The sequence below is a fragment of the Oncorhynchus mykiss genome, chromosome 15, assembly GCF_057628025.1.
Source record: "Oncorhynchus mykiss isolate SJ-2025 chromosome 15, ASM5762802v1, whole genome shotgun sequence".
Taxonomy (NCBI): Eukaryota; Metazoa; Chordata; class Actinopteri; order Salmoniformes; family Salmonidae; genus Oncorhynchus; species Oncorhynchus mykiss.
In genome coordinates, this window is record NC_143036.1 from 64011585 (window position 1) to 64028584 (window position 17000).

At 44.1% G+C, this 17000-nt stretch overlaps 1 pseudogene; it reads right to left on the reverse strand.

Moving 5' to 3' along the window:
• Positions 1-14200: 14200 nt before the first annotated feature.
• LOC149978146 (bile acid-CoA:amino acid N-acyltransferase-like) lies at positions 14201-16319 on the reverse strand (annotated as a pseudogene).
• Positions 16320-17000: the final 681 nt, after the last annotated feature.

Consider the following 17000-nt stretch of genomic DNA (forward strand, 5'->3'; position numbering starts at 1 on the left):
GGAGCATTATTGGATAATCATTGGTTTTATGGAGCTGGTGTAGAATTTGAAAGCAAACAAGACCCAATTCGGAACAAAAGTGTGTTGCCAAATGCTTCACTATTTCCAGAAATCTGATGTTTTAGATCTGATTTTCCACTTGAGAGTGACGTTTTGTTTACTAGCAGATACCATTCCTGGAACCCCAGTCACCAGGAATAATGTTTTTAACCTCTAACATCCAGCAAAACATGACAAAATGTAACCCACTCCCTACTCAAAACAAATGGAATTGCATTGTGACCATGCTTTCCCTTTCCCAACGAGTGCCTTATCTAGAAATCACATGATCAATAAAGCTATACATTTTCATTTAACCTAGTGACTTCATTCTCCATGAGTAACTGCAGGCAGGGGGCCCTGTGTATTGTGGTTCCTCCCTCCACATGCTGTATAAATTAGGTAGAAACAAAGACAAATGTATCTGATTAGAGTGGACTGGCAGGCTAGCACAGAGAAGGGAGGGGAGGGGATATTGGCCACTGTGTCTCGCAGCACTTATGAATTGGCCTTGTGCAAACATCCTGCTGTTTTATATGCTTCCTGGGGCCAGGGGTCAACAGGCGTGCATGACCAATCACAGCCACAAATCAGGATCTGAACGCACTCTGTCATCAGCACAGTGGAATTCAATTAGGTTTAATTCATTTTAAAGACCTGCTATCAGCCTCATTGTTACTTTGTTGATGAATGTTTTTTTTAACAGGCGAAGGCTATGCTAGGACTGCACGCCTCCTCGTGTCAAAAGGAACTGCAGTGAGTGCATTAATCCAAAGAGGAGAAAAGTGACACTTGTTTTCCGCTTACCAGTTTCATTCCAGAAGCTCTTTTGGTCTATGCCAGCAGACCATTATTTATGTTGGGTCCACAATTCAATCAGGAGGTCCCCTAAGACCAAACCAATCAGCAGCAAAGAGACTGATTTGAGCCTCAGACATGTTAATCAATAACTGCATTATTGGTGGGTGGATAGGTTTCTCTGCAGAAGTACTACTTCTGATTAGTGTCTGCATTTTGAACAGGAAGTGAGTTCTCTTGTCTATCCATTGTTTAGTCTTTTCAGATTAGGTTTAACATATTCCAGTCTTAACTTTTTGAATTAGAAAGGCATTGCCTTAGCCTAAACTCATATTTCAGATAACTGAAAGAAAAATGGCCCTATAGCTATTTTATTCTGGGCATTTAAAAATAGCTTAGTAACAAAAAAACTGCACCGAAAGCCACTGATCAAGCAGATACAGCTAAATGAAGAGATAAGTGCCTTGCGAAAGTATTCGGCCCCCTGGAACTTTGCGACCTTTTGCCACATTTCAGGCTTCAAACATAAAGATATAAAACTGTATTTTTTTGTGAAGAATCAACAACAAGTGGGACACAATCATTTTATTTTACCTTTATTTAACCAGGCAAGTCAGTTAAGAACAAATTCTTATTTTCAATGACGGCCTGGGAACAGTAACTGCCTGTTCAGGGGCAGAACGACAGATTTGTACCTTGTCAGCTCGGGGGTTTGAACTCACAACCTTCCGGTTACTAGTCCAACGCTCTAACCACTAGGCTACCCTGCCGCCCCATGAAGTGGAACGACATTTATTGGATATTTCAAACTTTTTTAACAAATCAAAAACTGAAAAATTGGGCATGCAAAATTATTCAGCCCCCTTAAGTTAATACTTTGTAGCGCCACCTTTTGCTGCGATTACAGCTGTAAGTCGCTTGGGGTATGTCTCTATCAGTTTTGCACATCGAGAGACTGAAATTGTTTCCCATTCCTCCTTGCAAAACAGCTCGAGCTCAGTGAGGTTGGATGGAGAGCATTTGTGAACAGCAGTTTTCAGTTCTTTCCACAGATTCTCGATTGGATTCAGGTCTGGACTTTGACTTGGCCATTCTGGATATGTTTATTTTTGAACCATTCAATTGTAGATTTTGCTTTATGTTTTGGATCATTGTCTTGTTGGAAGACAAATCTCCGTCCCAGTCTCAGGTCTTTTGCAGACTCCATCAGGTTTTCTTCCAGAATGGTCCTGTATTTGGCTCCATCCATCTTCCCATCAATTTTAACCATCTTCCCTGTCCCTGCTGAAGAAAAGCAGGCCCAAACCATAATGCTGCCACCACCATGTTTGACAGTGAGGATGGTGTGTTCAGGGTGATGAGCTGTGTTGCTTTTACGCCAAACATAACGTTTTGCGTTGTTGCCAAAAAGTTCCATTTTGGTTTCATCTGACCTGAGCTCCCTCTTCCACATGTTTGGTGTGTCTACCAGGTGGCTTGTGGCAAACTTTAAACAACACTTTTTATGGATATCTTTAAGAAATGGCTTTCTTCTTGCCACTCTTCCATAAAGGCCAGATTTGTGCAATATACGACTGATTGTTGTCCTATGGACAGAGTCTCCCACCTCAGCTGTAGATCTCTGCAGTTCATCCAGAGTGATCATGGGCCTCTTGGCTGCATCTCTGATCAGTCTTCTCCTTGTATGAGCTGAAAGTTTAGAGGGACGGCCAGGTCTTGGTAGATTTGCAGTGGTCTGATACTCCTTCCATTTCAATATTATCGCTTGCACAGTGCTCCTTGGGATGTTTAAAGCTTGGGAAATCTTTTTGTATCCAAATCCGGCTTTAAACTTCTTCACAACAGTATCTCGGACCTGCCTGGTGTGTTCCTTGTTCTTCATGATGCTCTCTGCGCTTTTAACGGACCTCTGAGACTATCACAGTGCAGGTGCATTTATACGGAGACTTGATTACAGACAGGTGGATTGTATTTATCATCATTAGTCATTTAGGTCAACATTGGATCATTCAGAGATCCTCACTGAACTTCTGGAGAGAGTTTGCTGCACTGAAAGTAAAGGGGCTGAATAATTTTGAACGCCCAATTTTTCAGTTTTTGATTTGTTAAAAAAGTTTGAAATATCCAATAAATGTCGTTCCACTTCATGATTGTGTCCCACTTGTTGTTGATTCTTCACAAAAAAATACAGTTTTATATCTTTATGTTTGAAGCCTGAAATGTAGCAAAAGGTCGCAAAGTTCAAGGGGGCCGAATACTTTCGCACGGCACTGTAAACCAACCCCTTCCTTTCATTCCAGGCTTTTTGAAATGTCATCCGTAAGGTATGACAATAACAAGTAGAAGGAGTACATAGCTATTTACTGCATATAACAATGTCCTACAATTTATGGTGTTCAATATGTGTTACCATCAATCAAATACACATTAATTTACTGATACAGTATGTGGATATACTGTAAATCGCTAGACAACTTGCAGCTTTTTACAATTTCCAAAAGCGTTCTTACCAGTACATCTTGACGATCTTAGACTTTCCGTATAGCCCGCTGATTGCAGTATCTTCCTGACCATATCCTGGAATCACTTACAGATTTGCTTATTTTCTTCTTCATGTTGGAAGCTCAGATATGAACTCATTCTCTGAGGGAGGGTTGCTGCAGTGTTAAGGCCAGCTCTGCATCATAAGAAACATGCTCATTACACCAAACCATCAGGCAGTCAGCAGGCTGGATTAGTAACACATGTGGACAACATGAGGCAAGGCTGGGAGCAAGGTGACGATAAGACATACATATTGGGTAAATAGAAAACAAACAAGAAACACCCTCACACTCACAGACCGTTCTCCCACCACAAGCTACGGGTGTGAAGGTGAAACGTTGGCACAAAATAAACAAGTGACACTATGAAAGCGCAGTGTGCTGGGAGCTTTTTTTCTTTCAATCAAGCCATCCTTACCCCCTAGTCTTCCCATTCACTTTCACTCAATTGAAGAGGCCTATTTTGAGTATGCTGCTCGTTCTTTTTTTTCTCTGACCTAACAGTACCAATCAGTTATATTACTCTAACAGTGTGACAGCCCTATTTAGTCCCTCATGTTTTAAAGGGGATTACTTCAGGCCAGATCAATATCGCCCAATCCACAGGGACGGATGGGATGCCCACCCCTGTATTCTAATCCCAGAGGTGTGTGTGTGTGTCTGTCTGTCTGTCTGTCTGTCTGTCTGTCTGTCTGTCTGTCTGTGTACGCATGGCTGTATTAATACCAGCTATTTAATTGGCCCAGCCTCAGAGTGCTGAGGGAGCTGTATCCAAGCCCCTCTCCCTCTGTAGATGAATAGTACTTTGCTAATTACGTGAATGGATGACCTGGGGACCCGGGCGGTACAGGCTTAGGTAATTCTACTTAGGTTCTGATTGATTCTGTCAACATTAACCTGTGGTTCATATTCCTCCAGCACGCTATGGGCCCTCTTCCTCATTACAGCCCCAGAGAGGACCAAGGTTCATCTGCCATGTGTCCGGCGCTGCGCCAGAGGTCACTTCTTCCATTGATGCATCCGCAAATGTATGAGAGGTTCCCTGCATGGCATGTGTTGAGTCATGGACACTAGAACCTGTTATTAGTGTTTTAAAGAGTTAGGGTTTAGTAAGAAGTAACAGTGAGTTTTGATTCTCTGTATTTCTAGATGAATGGCTCCATGTCAGGCAGTACCGACTGCATTAATGCACTCATGGACTCCATGCTTCAAGCCATATACTGGACCAGATTAATGAACACATTTACTGTTCTGCATAATCAGCATATATGTCCTTGAGAGTCACCGCAAAGCTGTAAAGCAATGACTTGAATGTGATAAAGAGAAAGCTTCTTATCTAATCATGATGTGTTTAGGATTCCATGCTGATTCCATGTCTGGACTATGAGACTGAACACGCTGCAGGAGAATCAAAGCCAACGCTCAGGACAAAGAGCAGATGTTCGCTAGATAACCTCTCTCTGGGCAATCTTGGCACCCTAACCAGACAAGGATTTCCTGGGTAAACTTCAAGTCGGCTGTGTTGGGAGGGATTCACAAAGGCCGGGCTGAAGTTGAGCTTTGTGCAGATGGACATACGCTATGTCTCCCACATATATATCAGTGGGATCAGGAACAGTAAAAGCTCATTCCTAGAGCTATGTGCGTACCTTAGTTGACTGCACATCAATCATAGGCCTATTTAACAGATAGGAGCAAACATGATCATAACTGTGAAGTCTGTCAGTGATGCCAAGATATACAGTGTCTTCGGAAAGTATTCAGACCCCTTAACTTTTTGTTAAGTTACAGCCTTATTCTAAAATGGATTCAATTGTGTTTTTTCTCATCAATCTACACACAATACAAATGACAAATCTAAAATCAAAAATTTTGTGAAGTTACAATAAATAATAATTTAAAAAAATCACATTAACATAAGTGTTCAGACCCTTTACTCAGTACTTTGTTGAAGCACTTATGGCAGTGACTACAGCCTCGAGTCTTCTTGGGTATGACGCTACAAGCTTGGCACATATACTTGGGGAGTTTCTCCCATTCTTCTCTGCAGATCCTATCAAGCTCTGTCAGGTTGGGTGGGCAGCGTCAATACACAGCTATTTTCAGGTCTCTAGAGATGTTGGATCGGGTTCAAGTCAGGGCTCTGGCTGGGCCACTCAAGGACATTCAGAGACTTGTCCCAATGCCACTCCTGCATGGTCTTGGCTGTGTGCTTAAGGTCGTTGTTCTGTTGGAAGGTGAACCTTCACCCCAGTCTGAGGTCCTGAGCAGTCTGGAGCAGGCTTTCATCAAGGATCTCTCTGTACTTTACTCCGTTCATCTTTCCCTCGATCCTGACTAGTCTCCCAGTCCCTGCCGCTGAAAAACATCCCCAAAGCATGATGCTGTTCTGCCTTATTATTATTCAACCATGCTGATCATTTATGAACATCTTGGCCATGTTCTGTTATAATCTCCACCCGGCACAGCCAGAAGAGGACTGGCCATCCCACATATGCTCTCTCTAATTCTCTCTTTCTTTCTCTCTCTCGGAGGACCTGAGCCCTAGGACCATGCCCCAGGAATACCTGACATGATGACTCCTTGCTGTCCCCAGTCCACCTGACTGTGCTGCTGCTCCAGTTTCAACTATTCTGCCTTATTATTATTCGACCATGCTGGTCATTTATGAACATTTGAACATCTTGACCATGTTTTGTTATAATCTCCACCCGGCACAGCCAGAAGAGGACTGGCCACCCCACATAGCCTGGTTCCTCTCTAGGTTTCTTCCTAGGTTTTGGCCTTTCTAGGGAGTTTTTCCTAGCCACCGTGCTTCTTCACCTGCATTGCTTGCTGTTTGGGGTTTTAGGCTGGGTTTCTGTACAGCACTTTGAGATATCAGCTGATGTACGAAGGGCTATATAAAATAAATTTGATTGATTGATTTGATGCTGCCACCACCATGCTTCACCGTAGGGATGGTGCAAGGTTTCCTCCAGGTGTGACACTTGGCATTCAGGCCAAAGAGTTCAGTCTTGGTTTCATCAGACCAGAGAATCATTTTTCTCATGGTCTGAGAGTCTTTAGGTGACTCCAAGCAGGCTTTCATATGCGTTTTACTGAGGAGTTGCTTCCGTCTGGCCACTCTATCATAAATGCCTGAGATGCTGCAGAGATGGTTATCCTTCTGGAAGGTTCTCCGATCTCCACAGAGGAACTCTAGAGCTCTGCCAGAGTGACCATCGAGTTCTTGGTCACCTCCCTGACCAAGGCCCTTCTTTCCCGATTGCTCAGTTTGGCCGGGTGGTCAGTTCGAGGAAGAGTCTTGGTGGTTCCAAACTACTTCAATTTAAGAATGATGGAGGCCACTGTGTTCTTGGCGGCCTTTAATGCTGCAGAAATGTTTTTGTACCCTTTCCCCCGATCTGTGCCTCGACACAATCCTGTCTCGGAACTCTAGCGACAATTCCTTCGACCTCATGGCTTGGTTTTTGCTGTCCACTGTGGGACCTTATATAGACAGTTGTCTGCCTTTCCAAATCATGTCCAATCAATTAAATTTACCACAGGTGGTCTCCAATCAAGTTGTAGAAGCATCTCAAGGATGATCAATGGAAACAGTATGCACCTGAGCTCAATTTCAAGTCTCATAGCAAAGGGTCTGAATACTTATGGAAATAAGGTATTTCTGTTTTTTATTATGGGGTATTGTGTGTAAATTGCTGAGAATTTTTATTTAATCCATTTTAGAATAAGGCTGTAACTTAACAAAATGTGGACAAAGTCAAGGGGTCTGAATACTTTCCAAATGCACTGTATCTCTCTCTCTCTCTGATTCCGAGGGGTTGGGTTAAATGCGGAAGACACATTTCAGTTGACACATGGACACATTCAGTTGAAGGCATTCAGTTGTACAACTGACTAGGTATCCCCCTTTCCCTTTACCTTCTCTCTCTCTACATGAATCCTCATGTGGACACATTGATCACCACATCATATCCCTCCTACTATGTGTTATGTATTCTCCAGGACACGAATGCTTCAACTCCTCAACCCAGAGCATCTGCAGAGTCCTTATGTGACTCAGTCAACACATCTGTTCCCCTGAAAAACACCATTAACAAGAAAGGAGGGGAAAGGGGGATTCAATAAGCCAACAGCTTTTTACTTTCTACTATGTGATCCAAGTTAACATACTTTCCCCATTGTGGAATAAAGCCTGGGGTGTGTTAGGCCAAGCAATGTCTGTCATATGGACACCGCTTAAAACTCCCATAAGGCACCACTCCCATAAGGCACCACCACCCAGCGGTGACGACTAAGGTATGATCTAGGGAGGTTATGCTACATGTGTCTCTTACTGATGAGGTCATCAATTGGAGACTGTCATACCCCTAAGGTCAGATGGCGTGTTGAAATGGAAGGATGAGCAGTTTGACTAAACGGCTCTCAGGGTCAGGTTGGCTCCCCGAGGGCCACACACGTCTTCACAGCTAGTTTCACACTGAACACACACACATAATGGCCCTACTGCCTCTGGTGACTGGCAGCTCAGGGGTGGGTTGGAGCGCATCTGAGGGGAACACACACAAAGACGAATGCGCGTACGTGCATACGCACGCAAGCACACAGGTACTGTATGTGCACACTGACGCACATGCACCTAATTTCACGGTTTACTCTGTGAGAAATAAACACTTTAATTCCCCGTACGTCAAGGACTAACACGGGGTTTCCTGTATGTGTTGACACAACAGCACGATGCACATTAAAACCATACGAAGATGGCTACAGAGAAAACAGAGCCTGCTGACCACAGATACTACAGTCACTTAAAGGGGCAATCTGCAGCTGAAACATTCATTTTTGGACGTATACATTTAATGATGAATTAATTGATTCTTGAAGAATATAACCTTTAAATGCCTCATGAGCTTAGTTACTCCAATGTTTGTAAACAAAGTAAATATAAACAAACACTATACAGCCTCAAAACAAAGTTAAAACTGTAATTTTTATGTCCTTGCATCTATAGCTCTGTCTATGAATTTGAGAGTGGTTACATTTCTCCAGCCCAATCTCACAGCTAAATGTATTACTGAAACAGGGGCGGGGATTATACTTTGTTATTATTTCATCTGTGGATTACCCTTTTAATGATTATTTCTTAAATAAACAGAGAAAATGATAGGATGGAAATCTGCCAAGGACCTAAACAGTTTGGAGTTGATTTACAGTCAAGTGTTTGACTGTTTCAGTCCCACCTTCTGTTTCTGGGTCAGTAACCATTGGCCTTAAACCTCAGTGCAGGAAAGTGCAGTGTTTCTTCTAAAAGTGTTTTCCAGCAGTCAGCACACCTCATGCAGCCAGTTGTTTACTCATTACTCACAGTTGTCTTCTTATGTTCTCCAAGAAAATCACACAAGAGTTTCTCCTTGGATGACAACCAATAGAAAAATCAGTTGTGTGATAACTGCCTCCACAAAGATGCCAAGCAACAACGGGAGAGAAACCCACGCCTGTGATGGCAAATACATTTGCACAATGTCCAAAGTGAGAGAGTCTATTAAAAACAGATTGCTGTAACCACATAGCTAATACACTGAGTCTATTGTGGGGACTGGACAGTACGGGGCAGTGTGGGCGCGTGATAAGGCTGTTGCTCCTCTGGCATTAACTGCTGGGTGGTGTTCAGTAGAGATAACATGTTGGTGTAGAGAGAAACGTGGAGGTATACTACCAAACTTGTCCAGTAAGAACACAGATCTGATCTTTTTCAGTAGCAAAAACGTCCCTGGCGGGCTGAATGGTTGTAGGTCTCGGTCGGCCTCATGCCAAAGTGATCAGGGGTCTCTGGGTCCCCCCTGACCCCCTCTTCTCCTTCCTTCTTTTCTTCTGCTGTTTAATCAGTGGGCCATGACAACAGCTATTTGACAGAGTCAACAGACCCTCACCAGAGAGTGCAGCTAAAAACTCCCTGAGGGATACAGCCACCGGCACTCACCCCCTGACCCCCCAACACACCCCCTGACCCCCAACGAACCCCCTGACCCCCAACACACCCCCTGACCCCCCAACACATCCCCTGACCCCCCCAATACACTCCCCAACTCAGCCCCTGACCCCACCAACACACCCCCTGACCCCCAACACACGCCTTGACCCCCCCCTACACAGCCAACACGCCTTAACCCCCCAGCACACCTCCTGATTCCCCAACACCCCCCCGACCCCCCCAACACACCCAACCCTCCCAACCCTCCCAACACACCTTGACCCCTCCAACACACACCCTGACCACCCTCACCACCCAACACACCCCCTGACCCCCCCAACACACCCCCTGACCCCCCCCCCCAACACACGTCTTGACGCGCACAATGTGATTGAGAACTCTGACTCATCTGGAACACATTTCAATTAGAACGAGACCTGCTTGAAACATTCCTTTTTCTGTTTATATTGCCTGCATCAATCCCATGTGTCATCAAATAAATGACGACGACGCAAAAAAAACGAATGCTGGATATGATATGGAAAATGCTGTTTGTCACAGCCTATATTACAGTGACAGTGATGAGTTCAGATGTGATTTAACTGCAGCGTGCGCCGGTCTCATTTGGGTCCCTGCCAGGGCTTGTGTGAGCTGACATAGCTCTTCAGGAGGATCCGTTTTGTTAAAGATTATCTTTACCTGATGGAAGAAATGGAGTGATTCACATGTAAGCAACTATATCTGAAGCAACCACATCTGTGCTGTTCATGATCTCCTCTCCAGCCTTGTGGAAGTCAATCAGTACCTGTAAAACACCTGTGATCCCATGTTTATTGGACCAATCAAATTTTGAGGTGCAACAAAAACAGATACAGCGGGCATCCAGTATCCGCAAATTCCAACGATTACCACAAGGGAATCTTTTCTAGATATGACCTAGATTTAGTGTTACCTGAATTCTTAGTTGGGGGTACCCAAGTAGTTAAATCACATGATCAAAAGAAAAAAGTACACTGAACAAAAATATAAACACAACATGTAAAGTGTTGGTCCCATGTTCCATGAGCTGAAATAAAAGATCCCAGACATGTTCCATACTCACAAAAAGTGAGCATTTCTCCTTTTCCAAGGTAATCCATCCACCTGACAGGTGTGGTATATCAAGAAGCTGATTAAACAGCATGATCATCATTACACATGTGCACCTTGTACTGGGGACAATAAAAGGCCACTCTAAAATGTGCAGTTTTGTCATACAGTACAATGCCACAGATGTCTCAAGTTTTGAGGGAGCTGTTGCCAGAGAATTGCATGTTCATTTCTCTACCATAAGCCACCTCCGATGTTGTTTTAGAGAATTTGGCAGTAAGTATGAACGACCACACAACAGCAGACCACCTATATGTTTCAGCATGATACTGCACGGCCCCATGTCAAAGGATCTATACACAATTCCTGGAAGCTGAAAATGTCCCAATTCTTCCATGGCCTGCCTACTCACCAGACATGTCACCAATTGAGCATGTTTGGGATGCTCTGGGTTGACGTGTATGACAGCGTGTTCAAGTTCCCGCCAATATCCAGCAACTTTCCACAGCCATTGAAGAGGAGAGGGACAACATTCCAAAGGTCACAATCAACAGCCTGATGAACTCTATGCAAAAGAGATGTGTCGCGCTGCATGAAACAAATGGTGGTCAAACTAGATAGTTTTTTTAAAGGTACCAACAGATGCATATCTGTATTCCCAGTCATGTGAAATCCATAGATTAGGGCCTAATGCATTTGTTTCAATTGACTGATTTCCTCATATGAACTGTAACTCAGTAAAATCCCTGAAATTGTTGCACGCTGCAATTATACTTTTGTTCAGTATAAATATGTAAATGCTCATATATCACATTTCAGATGGATCGACAGAAATGGTCGGAAACATATTGATCTCATCTGTATCATATTGGCAGTATAACTGTCCTGGATCTATTGCGACCTCTGTATCTACCATTGCTTTTCGAACTAAACTGAGAAACATAAAATGGGGAAGAAAAATTATTAAATGACACACACACACACACACACACACACACACACACACACACACACACACACACACACACACACACACACACACACACACACACACACACACACACACACACAATGAACATTTCCCCTTGGGAAGCAAGCACCTGTGGTAAGATTACACCGGGACAAATTGAGTTAAAGGCCCTTGCAGTGGGTTGTGTTGAAACAGAGCATACCAAAAGTCCCATGAGAACCCAGCACCCCTACATAACAATACCAGAACTCTCATGACAACCCAGCACCTCTACATAACAATACCAGAACTCTCATGAGAACCCAGCACTTCTACATAACAACACCAGAACTCTCACGAGAACTAAGCACCTCTACATAACAATACCAGAACTCTCATGAGAACCCAACACCTCTACATAACAATACCATAACTCTCATGAGAACCCAGCACCTCTACATAAAAATACCAGAACTCTCATGAGAACTAAGCACCTCTACATAGCAATACCAGAACTCTCATGAGAACCCAACACCTCTACATAACAATACCATAACTCTCATGAGAACCCAGCACCCCTACATAACAATACCATAACTCTCATGAGAACCCAGCACCCCTACATAACAATACCAGAACTCTCATGAGAACCCAGCACCTCTACATAACAATACCAGAACTCTCATGAGAACTAAGCACCTCTACATAACAATACTAGATAAGAGCTATAGGGGGGAGTAGGAGAGAACCACCTCATGCATAAGCCTCATCACTCCCTCCTTGACAACTATCTCCCATCGCTTATCAACTGTGTCAGGGGCGCTATGCACAACAAATACATTTTGTGGGAACATGGAGCAGAATGCCAGAATTCCAAGAGCTGTGATAAATGTGGCCGCTTCGGTTACTGAGCATTATGGGGTTTTGGAGGAGAAGCCTTCCCCAAGAAACCACATCAAAGCGGGCAAGTGCTTGGCAAGAAGTAGATTGACAGTCTATGCTGTGAAACTCACCTTTGAGGGCAAAAACAGCGACAGAAGGATATATTAACCCAATCCAATGAACGCATGGCATACGTAAATGTACTAAACAGCTTATATTTATTTGATCTGTTTTGAGACGTAGTTTTAACTATTCTTGGTGACGTGATTCAAAGTATTGGTAGTGTGTTTATGTAATTTAAGGCTGATCTCATGAGCTCATGCAGGCTGTTAATGTAGGTTGTTATGGGTTGGACTCTACCCTCCTCATACTGTGTAATTGGCTGTTGGATACACTGAGGTATCCCAATCCCTGACTAACACATAGGAAACAAACACACACACAAGCGGAGACGCACACGCTGTTGGCACCATCCCCCCTATCCCCTCTCACTGTCAAAGCCAGGCTCCCTAGCCATTATACATGCTATATCAGTTTGTCAAAACTCTGGATGGACAGGGACATATTTCAACCCTCCCTTCCACCTCTGTACTAAAAGTGGGTGGGGTCACATTTCTAAAATCCTACCTCACTATCAGCCCCTGGGGAGTAGGGATTCTAGATTTAGGGTTCTGTGGGCTGCCCACGTAACATGGCATGGACCCTAACCAGAGTTACAGGATTTGTACATTGCCATGGTCACTAGGTGGCATCATTATCTGGGTAATAGCATCACACTGTGCCTGGCTCTATAGCTCATAAATCAGAACATCTGAACCAAACCAGAACCATCTAAACCCCTCCACCCCGTCCTCTTCTCTACCGCCGCCATGTGTGACAATGATTAATGCAAATGTTTTCTTTTAAAATCGCTTTAATCTATTATTCCTCTTTTTTCGGCTCACAACATGAACATATTCTTTCAATGTTTCAAAAGTAGGAATTTGGCCCATTTTGGCCGTGCTGAGGGGCTGCCAGTGGAATGTTTTTCATGGCGGGGCCGGAGAGTGTGTCTGATGCATGGGATACAGGCGCTGGATTACTTCCTCCTCATAATAATAGGGGGGAAGGCGGGGGGGGGGGGGGGGGGGGGGGGGTGCCAAGTCACACCACAAGGCTGCTGAGTCTGTAAAGGTTTAACAGCACGGCGGGTTGCCAGATTGGGTATTTTTCCTTCATCACTAGACAAGGCCTTAGTTTAATGGCATGGCAGGTTGCCAGATTGGGAACTTATCCTTCATCACTAGACAAGGCATTGGTTTAGTAGCCTAAGTAGTCCCAGATCTGTTTGTGCATGATTGTTTGGGATGACAATGACCATAGGAGCAACACAGCACAAGCAGATCCAGACCAGGCTATTGGTTTAATATATGTGCAACACATGGAGATGTTTAGGCCATCGGTCCTCTTTGCCAGAATGGAATCTGGAGTGAGAATATATGGGTGACATCTAAAAAATAAAAAAGTATGCAGTTGATCAGAGTTAAAAGGCAGCGGTGTTCATTCTCTTCAACTCAGCTGATATCAATAACACTTCATGTTACCTCACAGGAGTTTGGAATTCCAACCAGGTTGGCTAGAAGACCGCAACTCAACCCAAGGTCTGATCCATGGTCTTTAAACAGAAAGGGTTCCCTATAAGGACTTTGATGAAAGGCCGATGTCAACCATCTCCTCTGCTTCCTCCTTGTAATTGTCAGGACATTGACTACTATGACAACTACAAGCAGCAGACCAGCCATTTAAGAGACTGTGCAATGCTGCCACCTGGTGAGTAAAAACAAATCCAACCAATATTGTCTCTACTTAATTTCAAGAATAGGGCCCTGACAGATAATGAAGCTGGAGAAGCAACGACTATAATGGAGATAGTCCAGGAGGATCTCACAGCTCTGAGGGGACAGAGGGGTCCTGTCTTTGGTACAGGTTCTTCTGAAGGAACTCCAGGAGCCTCCTCCATTTGGGCTGCTCTCTCCACAACATTATCACTGCAACAGCACATTACAGTTTTACAGTAGGGTAAAAATACTAATGAAAAACAATCCCTTTCAGAGACTTGTAATGTAATGTCTAGTGATACTATCGACTGTGTCCTTGATCTAGCCTTACAGTAAGTCGGAGCAGATGAGAGATGCTCTGTAAAATCCCTCACCTTTGCCCCTGGAGGTGCTGGAGCGGAAGTGAGGAGTGTAGAAAGGTTTGATCAGGTGACCAGCCCCAGGGTAAGACACAGGTTCCCTACCCTCTCCAACAAACTGTACTGCGCATCTGTGCATAGAGGTCAGAGGTCAGGTGATATCTGGGATAGGCCTTTTAGTGTGCCAACTTGTATGCATTATCAGGTAGTGGCAGGTAGCCTAGGGGTTAAAAGTGTGGGGCCATTAACTGAAAGGTTGCTAGTTTGAATCCCCAAACTGACTAACCCTAATTGCTCATGTCTGTTGCTCTGGACAAATGTCTACTAAATAACTTAAATGTACAGTACTTACATCCTGGACAGATTCTGCAGTGGCACAGTTCTGGTCAGCTTCTCCAATGACCATCAGTAATGGACACTTTAACCTCCTGACCTATGGTGCCAAAAAATAGGTCCACAAACATGTCAGTTCCTCACTGTATACATACAGTATAGTGTGCATATAAATACATACAGTATAGTGTGCATACAATGCAGTCTGAAAGATACCATCACCTCTACTTTAGGGCCACTCTCAGTGATGGGCTGGATTGTGTCTCTCCAGATCAAATGGTTGTTCTCATCAAAGTGCATCTTTCTAGAGATTTGAGCAAAATACAACTATAATTTCAGTGCATTCCAAATGAGGTCATTTCCCATTGCTTTAGAATCGGTTAAAACACACTCACGTGTTGTACTTGTCAGCTATTGACACAAGCGACAATCTGAAAGGGAAAACATGGCTGCCACTTATACACACCATACATCTGGGCTGGAAAAGAGGGGAATTATCAACAAATATGTTGGCAAATAGGAGAGGGGTGTGTCTACAGAGCACCTGTAAAATAATTGTTTACAGTATTTGAGTTCACCAATTAACTGGTTATCAATCAAATAAGTCAATTTCAAAGAGGAAGGTGTGGAATAATCATGTTAATGACATCAGAGTAAACGGCCAGGGATAAGGACTCCCAGTGAGGAGCCAAACATAGCCTCTATCACTGGCCACCTGAGGATGGTCTCAGCATAGTGAAGGCTGTCTGAAGTAGGGGCGGCAGGTTCACAACAAACTCCAGAGCACACACACTTCAGGCCTCTTGCATCTTTTTCCCCAATGAACTGTGCAAATACCTCAAAGTACTTGCATCCTATGGCAACCGTTGTAGAGACGTCCGTGGGGTACTGCAGCACTAAGGAGACGTAGCTTTGGGATGCTAACAGGGAGGAGCGATGCTCAAACAGACCCCCTCCTCCCCCAGATAGCTCCAGCTCAGCAGGGAATGGTCCAGGACCTTATAGAGGAAAACATATACAGTCATATAGTTACACTTGCATCCAATATTTAACAGTCCATCACACTTCAAGGTCAACATTCTGGTCTAATGATATACCGTAATGCGTTTTAGGATATTTAATCGCGTACAAATATCTTGTTTAGTCACCTGCTGGTATAAAAAGGGTTCCCTGGATTCCGTCCTTGTAGATGTCTATCTTTTGGACTACAGGGGCCATACACCAGCGCTCTACGACTGTACAGGCTACAGCAGCCTGCTCACTGAAGTCCTGGCTGATGTGGACAACTGTACACAGAGATCTGAACCAGCAGTGGAGTACAGATATCCTTCTTCCTCAACCTGACACAGAGAAAAGAAACAGTCAACTATGTAGGGAGAGCTAACTGAAAATAATTCAAATTCATACTGGAGCAGAGGCATATCTTATGCAATTTGGTGTGGTGTGTGTGGTGTGTGTGTGTGTGTGTGTGTGTGTGTACCTGGGTCATGTTTCACTGCCAGACACAGGCCTCATGATCCACAGTAAGCCCATGGACTCACACATAAAAACCACCAAAACGGATGCCCTCGGCAACTTCACACACGGTACGTGATAATAACACAACTCAGTTGCTTTCCTATAGCAATTTGTACAGTTGATAAACGAGTCAAAATATTGTAATTTTCATTTTGCATGAAGTATCACAAACATAGATAGTAACACCTGGCAAAGTAGGAACACAAGCCCAAAACCATACCTGTTCTTACCTTTGACCATCCCCGTTTCATCACTGGCATAATGGCCGAACGCCTCCCATCCTCAGAGCGCTGAAAGGAACGAAGGGTGATCTTCTTTTTGGGGGAAAAACTTCTTCACCACAGTTTCTCATCAATGAGGGCTCTAGTGGGCTCTACCGGGAGCATGGGGCATGGACTCACCCGTGCCTTGATGTGTGACCACCAGGAGAGCTAGACCAGTTCTATCACCATCCGGAAACAATAGCAACTGGACACAGAGAAGGAACCTGTCATCTGTAGGCAGTGGAAGAGGGGGAAACATTGTAAGCAACAGTATGTCAATGGAAAGTCTGTTCTAGCAGCGGTGGACTATGTCGCAAACAGGACACAGATTAGGCACTCGTCTTTCTTTGTAGCCATTGAAGAGCTGGAATGTGTAGATCTGGGGGGATGTGTAGAAAGCCTGAGGCCCCATGTCTCACATCTAGTCAGACAT